Source organism: Dasypus novemcinctus, chromosome 31 (assembly GCF_030445035.2).
Source record: "Dasypus novemcinctus isolate mDasNov1 chromosome 31, mDasNov1.1.hap2, whole genome shotgun sequence".
In the NCBI taxonomy this organism is placed as follows: Eukaryota; Metazoa; Chordata; class Mammalia; order Cingulata; family Dasypodidae; genus Dasypus; species Dasypus novemcinctus.
In genome coordinates, this window is record NC_080703.1 from 44,594,350 (window position 1) to 44,606,378 (window position 12,029).

A 12,029-nucleotide genomic window follows, 5' to 3' on the forward strand; every position below is an offset into this window, starting at 1 on the left:
GCATCAACAATCAGGAGGTCTGAGGAAGACTCCCACCCCTTTAAGGGCTTGGTGGGTCTGGGGGATAGAGGGAGATCAGAAGAATTAAATTCCACAGTGTACCTGAGAGACCCAATGGGAGCACCAATGGGTGGTAGAGGTGGACATGGCAGCAGTCTTAAAATAGCTGTAAGATGTCAATGATCAGAAGGGAAAAGAAATATAATATTTAGCATCACTAGACATTCTAGAAAGAGAAATACACAGAAAGTTAGGTTGTGGGTGATGAAACCAGACAAATTGATAACATTAAAAAAATTTTATTACTATTTTTAAAGAAGCTTTAGATTATAAATGCTACATAGAAAATACAGGGGATTCCTACATACCTCAACCCCTTCCCCTCCCACACTGTCCCCCATTAACAACATCTTTCGTCAGTGTGGTACATTTGTTACAATTGATTAACATGTATTGAAGCATTGCTAACTAACGATGGTCTATCGTTTACATCATGGTTTACATTTTGTACTGCACAACTTTATAGGTTTTGACAAAATGTATAATGGCCTGTATCTGTCATTGCAATGCCATGCAGAACAATTCCAATGTCCCAGAAATGCCCCATTATACATCTATTTTTTGCCTCTCCTTCCCCTCAGAACCTCTGGTGACCACTGTCTTTATATCAATTTTACAAGTTCTTCCATCGTGAGAATATAAGAAGACTGTAGTAGAATAATAATAATAGTCTACTTAAGTCCATTGCTGCAACCCCCCCCCCCCTTATGTTTGTTCATTTCTCAATCTTGAAGATTTGGGGATGGTGATGCTCACTCTACTTCCAATTGATAGGGGGCTTAGATCCCGTGGGGCAGATGGAAGGAACTGTTGTGCTTGCCGTTGTAGACACTCTCTTTATTTTTTGATACAGGCTTTGTCCATCGTCATCCTTCTGTTAGTTGGACTGAGTGAGTCAGGCGAACTGGAGAGTAGGTGTTGGCGCCAACTCTGTGAAACTCAGGGCTCAACCAGCATATGAAGAACTGGGAGATTTAAGTCTCTGGGACACATATTTAATGGATATAGTGCAATTACAGATTCAAATAAAAGGGCCCAAAGAGCCATGTGTAGGGAAATTATAAATGAGTCCAGCTCCAATACATGGGGGGAGAGGGGGTGTAGATTATCGTTTATTCCAAGGTAAGGTCCATGGACGGTGATGATTCCTGGAGGTGTCTTTCCTGCCTTTAGTGTCCAGATGTCTCTGGAGCCCTCAGGAGCCCTGCTCGAGGCACTATTTACTGCAGCAGTCAGTGAGATCCTCCTAAGACATTTTAACTAAAGTGAAAGTGACGGAAGCACTCTTGAATATCGGAAAATGAAAACCTCAACGGATGAGAATTGGCTGAGCGGTAGACTTTAGGGAGACAGCCAGGGATGGAGCAGAGGAGCATTGGGGTGACCCTGATCTCCTACTTTCATCTTAGATCCCAACATGAGGCTAGACAGAGCAGATGCATCGTCTTGATGACATTTATGAGCATTTGAAGCAATTGGAGTTTAAGTAAACCATGGAGCATTTTGCAATAGGCCCTCCTTCTATTCCAGCATAGAAAGATAACATATGAAGAAAGTTAGAACATAAGTCCTAAGTTCTCAATAATTAGGCCACCTAAGGTGCTTGTCTAAGCATTTTAATCCTTTTCCAAACCTAGAATCATACGTTTTAAAACATCAGGGCCAGCCCTGGTACTCAGGGACGGAGTTTCTCACACCTTCCAAGCTTCCACGTGCATGTTCAGAGAAAGCAGAGTTTAGATTTATGTCTTCCCCTGTACTTCCCTGTATTCTCACATCTCAGCTTTACTTAATTAATTTTGAAGAGTTTGAATCTGAAATCGAGGGTTGGTAGCTGGCAGAGTAAGGCAGCTTTAGAAACCCGAACATACGCATTTGAGGAGTTTGCTAACTAGCTTATTAGTTGTTTCCATTCCATACAGACGTTATTCACATGAGAAAAAGAACATCATCCAATGCTTTCACCCTTGATTTTCAAACAGGAGAGATGAGGATTGTGTGTTTTCCAGATGAATCTGAATATTTTCAGAGTTATTAAATTCTACACCCCATTATAAAAGTAAAATAGGGATCAACTCACTTCAGGACACTATGAAACTAAACCGACCTGAACATTTCCAGTTCCTGGGTTTCTAAGAGTCACTGCAAATACGAGGAAAATCAACACAGAACGTGGATGTGCTTAGCACTGTGGTGTTTGCTCTAGCTCTTCAAAGCCAGAGGGAGCGATATGCGTGAGGATAAATTTGTGCTGATCTCTTTGTCCACACTATTAGAAGGAAGAAGAATACACTCCTAAATGCCAACTGCCGCTTCTTCCTTGTACTATCAGCCCGCCTCATAGCCACCCCGTAACCCAAGCTTGATGGCTTTATTCTTTAAAAAAAAAATCTTATTTTTTAAATAATCTTATTGAGGTATGATTTACGTGCAATAGACTGTACCCATTTAATGTGTAAAATCTGATGAGTTTTGATGCATTAGTAAACCTGTACAGTTATCAATAAAATCAAGATACAGAACAGCCTTATTTTTCTTTAGAAAGAGCTATGTCTGAAGACGTACATTTGTCTAATGTTGGAGGAAAGGGCATTTTCAGCCCACATTAATAAATGTGGAAAGGGGTAAAGAGTAATTTCTACTGGAACTATAGTTTGCTGCCTCTGATCTATATTAGGAAGTCATGAGCCCTCTGGGAAAAGAAAAAGCAAAGCAGGGCAGGGAGATGAAGAACGTGGGAATGGGAATGGCATGACGAGCAACCTTAAGCCAGGAGGAAGGGAAGGCTTTATCGAGAAGATCTAAGACTTGGAGGGGTTGAGGGAGTGAACCACACTGCTTCCAGGTGAAGGCCCTAAGGCAGGGACATCCTGGCACAGTCGAGGAGCATGCAGGAGCCAAAGTGGCTGGAGGCCAGACGGTGAGGGCCGGCCGGCAGGAGGGACCAGAGGAGGCCAGCCGAGCCCGGACCAAGCAGCCCCTGCCCGGACAAGGGCTGATGTCACCACTGCCCCACAGCATCCGGGCTGTGGAAGAGCACGGACCAGCAAGGGCACTGGCCAAGGAAAACGGGACCAGTGTGCATTAGTCTTGTTCCGAGACCCAAACGAGGGAGCAGCAAAGGCCAGCAGGAGATGGAAGCTCAAGAAGGAAAGGCTGGAAGAGCACAGATGCACCGGGCTAGAGGCCAGGGTGTCCAGGAGACCCAGGAGGTGCTGCTGAAGCTCAAGGCGGAGGGTGAAGACAGAAGCTCTCTCCAGAGCCACCGAAGAAGGAATGCTCAAGAGTCCTTCCTCGACCTTCTCAAAGCAGCAGCCTTTTACCACCTCCCCTGACTGGAGAGAGTATAAATAAAAGAAACACCTCCCACCCACATCTGAACGGCTGCTGTAAGAGTCCTAGGATTTCTCCAGCAAGGGGCTGCCTTTCAGGCTTAAGATGTCTCCGTGTCATTGTACGCAGTTTCAGCTACATAGGTCCCCTGAGCCCTGGAGTCATAGCTCCATTTTCAAATGAACACCCCAAACCCAATGTAAAAAAGGGTCATCTGAAGAGTCCCTCAAAAGGAGCAAACGCGATGCTTTACTGTCAGAACAAGACATAGGTCTCTTTATCGCGAAACACAAAATTGCCTTTTTAGCCAAGTGTATAAAAACACCACAGGATTTATGTTTTTAAAATCAACACGTGCTTGAGTAACTCCCATTAGCAGCAGCAGGAGTTGCGACACCCACACATGGGGAAGACGGGTGCGTCACGGGTGAGGCTGTAGTGCGCCCCAGAGGAGCCCGGGGGTGCCACGGTGCCAGCGTGCAGGACCGGCTCGCCCGTGCCGTGGCTTCTCCACCGGGCTAATGGGCAGGAATTTTGTGTGCTTCTGCCCAAAAGGAGTGGGAGAGCACTAATTAGGGGTCGTACTGAAAGCTCCTCTCGCACTGGCCTCGTGACATGCGCTCAGCCTTACCAGCGTGGCCTGGGGACCAGCAGCTTTGGCGTCTGCCGGGAGCCCCTTTTCATGTGGAACCTTGGCCTCTCCCTGACTAGGGAATCAGAAACTGCACTTTAGCGACTCTCCAGGTGGTTCCCACGTCCACTGGTGTTTGAGAAGTACAGTTGTACGTTGTTGCTTTTAAAATCTAATTTATTTTTGCACCAATGCCAGAAAACCACCCCCATTTCATCAGTTAAGGAGTTGAGGTTAGACCTGAAATGACTTGCCCCGTGTCAACTAAGTGGCAAAAACCAGGACGCAGATCAGGTCTATGTCCCCAGAAACTGTGCTGTTCCCAGCAACACTGCACTACCGCATGATAAGTGTGGCCAAGAGAAGAGAGCAGAGGGAGGAAATGGGGGAATTAGCCATGCTTTATCTCACTACAGTGCTCAAAATAAAGGAAAATCTATTTGAGAGTATAAAATAAAAATATAACCAATATAGAACACATCTAGAAAAGAAATTATAGTTAAGGAAGAAAAAGAAGGCTTTTAGAAGGCCACAAACTGAGACCCTTCCCTCATGCACCTTGTACAGTGAAAGGACAAACACAAACACTCTTTCCTTAAGACAACCAAATCCTGCTTGGCATGAATATGTATAATTAGATGTTCCCCGGGAGTGAGAAGTAGTAATTAATTCAGTGTTAAACATCACAATCTATTACTTGAACTCCATAGCAACCATGGTTGCCAATAGAGAGAAAACAAAATTTAAGAGCCTATTTTCAAATGGTTACATTGAAATATTTGAAAATGTGTAAAACCTGACACTTGCTATTTTTAGGCCAAGACAATAGCTATTAATTCAGGGAGTCAAGAAGGATGCTAATAAATAAAGACAAAAGGAAGGGGACTCTCATCTTACCCAACCTCAGCAGCTATGTGGACAGTAAGATTCTGTCTCTCTCCAAAGCACGGAGCACAATTACCTGTTCTGGGAGAGGAATTTGCACTTATAGGCCAAGAAGAGATACGTTAATAATTTCTTGAAAGAATACTTATTTTCTTTTAGGTCTTTGGAATGAAACTGAACTAATCCCAGCTCTGTCATTTAACGTGTTTCTTAGCTAAGTTGCTTACTTGCCTGAGAGTCAATTCCCTGATTTGCTGCAATGGGGAAAAATAGTTACTGCATTAAGCTCTCAAAGGGGAGTAAATGTAAAATAACCAATAAAGAGGTATTATAGATTGGGTTCCCCAGGAGCAAGATTCTGAGTTTAGTACTCAGGATATTTATCATGGAATGCCCTGGAGATCTAACCTTGTGGAAGTGAAGGGATGACAGCAGGACTGGGCAGAAGAACTCAGATCTGATGAAGTCCCAGGGACAGCTTTGACTGATCTCATGGCAAGCTCTGGAGCTAAAATGGCCCAAAGAACTGACTGACGGTGGCTGGGACTTTACAAATTATGACTAACATCACAGCAAGTTCTGTTCTTAAAAATAACTTTTTGTGTTTTATTAGACCCTGGATTTTGAAATCCACACTCCCTTCATTTATACTTTCCAATAATTTTATGAGGGAGTTCATCTCTATCTTACAGATGAAAAAAAAGTGCTGAGAGTAACTAGAGATAACTAGTACTTGGGAGCAGTTGAGTATAAAAGGACACTATGCTCGACAGGTTTTAATAGCACTTCTTACTACACTATAGTACACCTGACCAATACCAACACAACCCACGAACAAAAGAGAATTCAAGGGAACAGCGTTCCTCTTTCTCCATTTGTTGGAAAAAGTGACTCATGCTTCTTGCTAACTCATTTAACCTTTATGCCACAATATTCTCACATTTCTCCTTGAGTCCCATTTTATTACATAGATGAGCAGATGAAAGAGGTGGTTGGATTAAAAGGTCACTATAGCCCTTTTCAGCTTGAGAGTTAGCCACTGATAATACAATATATTAATTGATGGACATAAACTACTTTGAGATAAACTTAGAATAAATGTCTAGATCAGTTAGGTATTTTTGACTGTAAGCAATTGACACTGGCTTTGATTAACTTATGCAGAGGGAATTTGATGGAGAATACACTGGGTTTAGGGAATTGGTGGGATGCTGGAGGGATTTGGGAACTGGCTAGTAAACAGGAAGCCAGAGGTCCCTTATTGAGAGAAGTTGGACAGAAGCTATCCATTCTGCTAAAGTAGCCTCTGCGATGAATGACTCCCAAATATTCCTTCATCATTTGCTCAAGAGCAAGGTCCAAAGAGAAATCGTCCATTTGGCTGTCCGATGGCTCTACAGGGAAAGACAATGAGGGCATGGCCCCTTTGGCTTTCATTGTTGATGAGAACATATGGAATTAATCTCCCAAATTTCAGGAGAATTCATTTCATCAAAGGAAACTTTGAAGTATTAGGAAGGGAAAAAGAGGCTGCGTAATTCTCTAGTAAGGGTGAATTTCCACACTTACTGTCATAGTCCAATGGTTTGCTCACTCATTCTTACCTTCACAGATCAAATCAATGTACTCTTTGTATGTTCATGCTGTCTGATTCTTTAAGAATTATGGTTTCTGGACTCCTAGTTATCCTCAGGAGTTCTGATGCCTCCCACTTATATTTGATAGACTCCTTTGGAAAACAGAAAAACTTAATAAACCCACCCTGAGTATCTCTTCAAGGGCCTGACTATCCCTCATAACTAACAACAGGGTACTTTTTTGGAATCATTAGAAGGACTTGGTAAATATTCTAATAATCTGTGGAAATTGCTATTTTATGTATACTCCTAATAACCAATAACCAATTAATTCCCAAATTGCAGAAATTCAGAGGAACAGGATTTATAAAATGAGTTCAAGTCAATGAAGTAAAGGCATGGCAATTTGTATGAATTAAAACTCTTTTTATCAAGTTCTAAATTATTCTCCTTAGATTTTTAACCTCCAGCCTTCTTGTTTAATCTGCAGAGAAAGGTATAATACTTTTGTAGCAACTGGAATTTGGCTCTTTGTTAAGAAACTGAAAAAAGGGAGGATTTTTTATGCTGGTTGCCCTGATCCTTAGATCAGCATAGACCAATAACTGTAACCCAGGCTTAGCTCAAGTGGATCAGTCTCCAAAGTGATGAATGAATAAGTGTTGAAAAAAATAATTTTCTTCCTCTTTTCCTTAAGTGCCCACTCATGCTCATATTCCTGAGTGTGTTGGTTTGAAGCTATACGGACTCAAGAAAAGTAAGTTCTTAAAATTAATCCATTCCTGTGGGTGTGGACCCACTGTAAGTAAGATCTTTTGGTGAGTAGGATCTTTAACTTAAGATGTGATCCACCTCATTAGGGGTAGATTTTAATCCTCTTACTGAGTCCTTTATAAGAGAACGAAATTCAGATGAAGAGGAGAGAAAGTCATGGAAGCAAGAAGCTGAAAGCAATGAAACCCAGAAGAGATGGGAGAAACCAGCAGACACACCATGTGCCTTGCCATGTGACAGAGGAGTCCAGGATCCATGGCAGCCAGTCTTTGGGAAGAAAGCATTGCCTATTGATGCCTTCATTTGGATATTTTCATGGCCTCAGCTTATAAACTAGTAAATCCCCATTGTAAAACCCAACCCATCTCTGGTATACCTGTATTTTGGCAGCCTAGCAAACTAGAATACTGGATAATTCAGAACTCATTAATTTCAGTGAGAGAAGAGAATCTGACCATTAGTCAGCCATAAAAGATAATCTCCTTGTCTCTCTGGGGAAGGTGACTACTTCTGTATAACCTGCACAGGGAACCAAATGCCTGCCCAGGCAAAACTTGACAGTCAGCAGATCCTCAACTTCATCAATGTATCATATATCTGGGTCATCAACTTACTCCTGCAGTCCCTAAAAATCCATCTACCTCAGAGATCATTTGGGAAGTATTTCTGTTGCATATGCTTAAGCTTGTTATTTTCCTTCAGTACTAGATATCAAAAATAATTTTTCCATTTCTCAGCAAGGAGGCAGAAATAAGTAGCAATGTATACATGATAAATTATTGTCTTATGCCAGAAAAAGAGGAAGAAACTAACATTTATTAAAAGCCTATTATCTGTCATACACTGTTAGATGCTTGACACATCATTCTATCCTTACTGCAACCTTGGAGGACGCCTGGTTATTTTAGTTGAACAGAAGTTTGTATAAGATTAGTAATTTGGCCAGGGTTTTATAACCTGTATTTGACAACCAACTCTGCCTGACTCCAATGCTTAATCAGCATGTTGATATCAATACTGGAGCCATCATATCAATACTGACACTACCACCAGGAGTTGTTTGGATGGAAGTGTGCCCAGTGTTCTCAATATAGACAGGGTCAGGACTTTCACTTTTACTGAGTGTCCTGAAAGCAAATGACTGAGGATAAGCTTGCAGCATCCTTGAGGAACTATATAGTGAATGTGAAGATAACTGGAGTTACGAAACCATGTTGTAACCACTCTCCCCTTAAAGATTAGGCATGAAAGCCAGGTTGCTTTAATCTGCTACATTGTAAAGCATTTAAACATAAACATGTCATGATATTTAAATAATACTATACATTAAAACTACATTCTGTTTTCAGTCTGGCATCAAGTATAGTGAGCCAGATATTTTTTCTCTTCTTATTTAAATGAAAAAAGAAGTGGCGTACTGCTGGACACATTGGGACTTGTAACTAGAGGTTAAATTTTGGTACAGGAACTATTTCATGATTCTTTGCAGCTCCTTTAACTCCAAAAACAGAGAAGATGTATGTATTAGTCAGCCAAAGGGGTGCTGATGTAATGTACCAGAAATCTATTGACTTTTATAAAGGGTATTTATCTGAAGTAAAAGCTTACAGTCCCAAGGCTGTGGAATGTCCAACTCAAGGTACCATAAGAGGTAAAATTAAAACCTTTGAATGTAATACAGTGAAACAGTATCACACCCAGAGGAATAGATTAGTTTACAAACACAATTTTTCTTTATTGGGGATTCATAAAGAATCTCAAACTGCCATAATGTACAAGGAATTTTTGTTGAATTAATTAATTAATTAATTAATAAGAGTCCGTTTCCTTATTAATAGGGCAAATGATAGACTCTACTACTGACTCATAATTTTTAACATGTTAAGCTATCAGAGCATGAAAATTACTGGTCTAGAAGATAGGAAACCTGTTTTCTACAGCCAACCAGTTGGGCAAGTCATTTAAACTCTCTGGACTTTAGTTCCTCATCTATCAAATGAGACATTTCAAAGACCTCATTCAACACTGTGACTCCATGATTCTATGAAATTGAAACCCAGAGTTATTCAGAGCATAATCACTCTCTGTTGTCTTTCTTATTACTGTAAAAACATAGGAATTTGATATAAAGATGGCTTAGAAAGAAATGAATAACTCAAAGGTACAAAAAAGAAATATCTACCTCTTAAAAGACAGTTGACCTGGGGCTTTCAACTATATCATCAAAGGTTGGAATTAGAGTCTTTATTGAATGTCAAGCCTTAACTTTTGCTGCATATGGAGAGAAAGAGGGTAGAGATGCTAAGGTTACCAATAGTCAGATATTGACCAGGTCTTTCAATGTCTCTGGATCTCATTTTATCCACATTTAAATAGGTAGCCCTGTGTAAACTTTTCTTGCAGGAAAACCCAGTAAATTGTATAAATTCAAGCAGATAAAGCATAGCAAACTCTTTAGAAGGAAACCTTTTCCCTTTTATTTGGGTTGTCTGCTTCCTTCTCCTATGGATCTGAACTAGGGAAGACAGAAAAACTAGAGAAAAAGACAAAGCTCACTTCTGCTTGCTTCTAGAGTATCTTGGATTTGGAGAACTCTGGTAGGGGGCTTGGAGTGGACATCAAGTTGGAGACAGGGAACAAGACAAGCCTGATATTCCTGATACTCTTCAAGCAGCATGGAATTTTGAAGGCTTGGAGGGACCCCTCAAGAGGGCCTCTTGTCCTATTCACGTAGAATGTGACATTGAAAACCCACCATCAACAGGATAACGTGTGAGTGATGGACTCTGTGAGGGACTTAGAAGCTTCTGGGACACACAAGGGATCTGCTGTGGGATTCCCTGATGGCTTTTGGTGTCATGGTAACAAAATATTCCAAATGTAACTCACAGTGGGAAATAGCCACCATGTGAGAGATTCTTGAAGCAGATCCTTAAAGTGATACTCAGAAGTGGATGATAAAAGCTTGCCAAAACATTTTCTCAGTTTTGAGGCTTAATCCACAAATAAGGAAGTGGTAACTTACATGCGTAGTAGTTTTTAAGGTAAACTTATGTCCCAAGAAGAATGTGAGAATGAAGAAATTTACAAGAAGGTATTCTTCCACCAGTCCCAGCAGCTTCTGGGCTGTGTCCTGCGTGCATTAGCGCAAAGTTCAAGGTAGGAGAGAATGCATTCCATCGCGGTGGTTTTGGTGAAGAGTGGTCATAGACACGTTCCCAGGAGAAAGAGGTGGATTTAGGTCACCAGAAAGGCCCAGCCAAGGTCCCTGGGTGCGGGGTATGTACCCCATATAAGACATGTCCTTAATCTTAATCCATTCCTATGGGTGTGAACACTTTGTGAAGAGGACCTGGCGAGGAGGTTATTTTTATGTAAGCTGTAGCAAGCTGAATCAGGTGGGTCTTACTCCTGTTTTTAGAAACCTTGTGGAGAACACGAGAGAGAAAGCCATGAGAAGCTGGAAGCCAGAAATCAAAAGAACTCAGAATAGAAAGGAGAGCACATTGCCATGTGACAGAAAATCCTAGGAACCCAGTGATCACCAGCAGCAGCTCCAGAATGCCAGTCTTCCTGGAGAAAGCATCACCTTGCTGATACCTCAGTTTTGGACTTCACCTAGCCTCAAAACCTTGAGCCAATAAATTCCAACCCGTTGTATGGTACTTATTTTAGCAATCAGGAAACAAAGACATTGGGCTTCACAAAGGCTACGGTACATAGTGATCTCGTGGTCATCTTACTAAAATTGTTTCGTCTCCAATGGCACATCTGCTTTTAGCATGGCAGTTGGTAACCAAAGTATGACCCACAACTCAGACCCCATGTCCCAGATCAGGGATGGGGATTGTATAGAGCCAGAAACAATCAAAAGAAAAATGAAAAGAGCCAAGAGAAGTCTGTGATAAAGTCAAAGGACTCTACAAAAGCTTTGGTGGAATCTATGCTGGACTATTTTCACAGCTGAAGGGGAAAAAATGCCTGAATTAATATAAATGTATACAAACTAGGGACTTTAAAAAATCCTCAATCCCCCATATTGAGAGACCAGAATGTACGAGGTGTTCAATGCAAATCTGGGTTTGAATGAATAAGTAAGTGAAATTAGTGAATATTAATTTGGGGGAGTTGGAGTGGGATGGAGAGGAGGTAGTGAGCCCTGGAGTCCAATCCTGTCTTTTACATGTTATGCCCTGGCTAAATTGCTTAAGTCCTGTAAGTCTCCATTTTCTCCCCTTGAAAGTGGGAGAAATAATACCTCTTTCACAGGGCTATGATGAGTATGAAATAGAATAATATGCCTAAAAGGCCAGAGTGTTTGGTCTTTTTTAGACACTCAACAAAAATGCTTGCTTATTGTTCTTGATCTAAGGAAATCTTAGAGAATCTGGGGTCTTTAGGAGGATGGCAACTCAGTGGTTAAAGGGATGCAAACTATTCCACATGAAGAAAGTTGTATCGATCGAATAGAGAAATTTTAAGAATCATTTCATAGCTGAAAAAGAAGCAAGACAGAGAAAGTCAGCGTAGACTGGAGTGAAACTTAGAAAACACTTGTTTTTTGGTTACAGATAAAGGCTCAGGGATAAAGATGCATTTACCTAAGATCAAGCAGGACAAACCCGAGGTCTTCTGGCTCTTTGTTCAGGGACTCCTAGCACCCTGAGTTGCCTCCCCACTTCAGTGCTTTCCTAAGACCACTTTTCATCCATTCACATACATCACGAAGATGTGAATGAAAGGCAAGCTGCAAGAAGGAGCTGGGCGTA

General features: G+C 41.4%; 1 protein-coding gene across 3 annotated transcripts in view; it reads right to left on the reverse strand.

Annotated features, from left to right (window-relative positions):
- Positions 1-12,029, reverse strand: part of CPNE4 (copine 4) — a 509,926-nt gene that overhangs the window by 292,361 nt on the left and 205,536 nt on the right. The gene's annotated exons all lie outside the window — the stretch shown is intronic.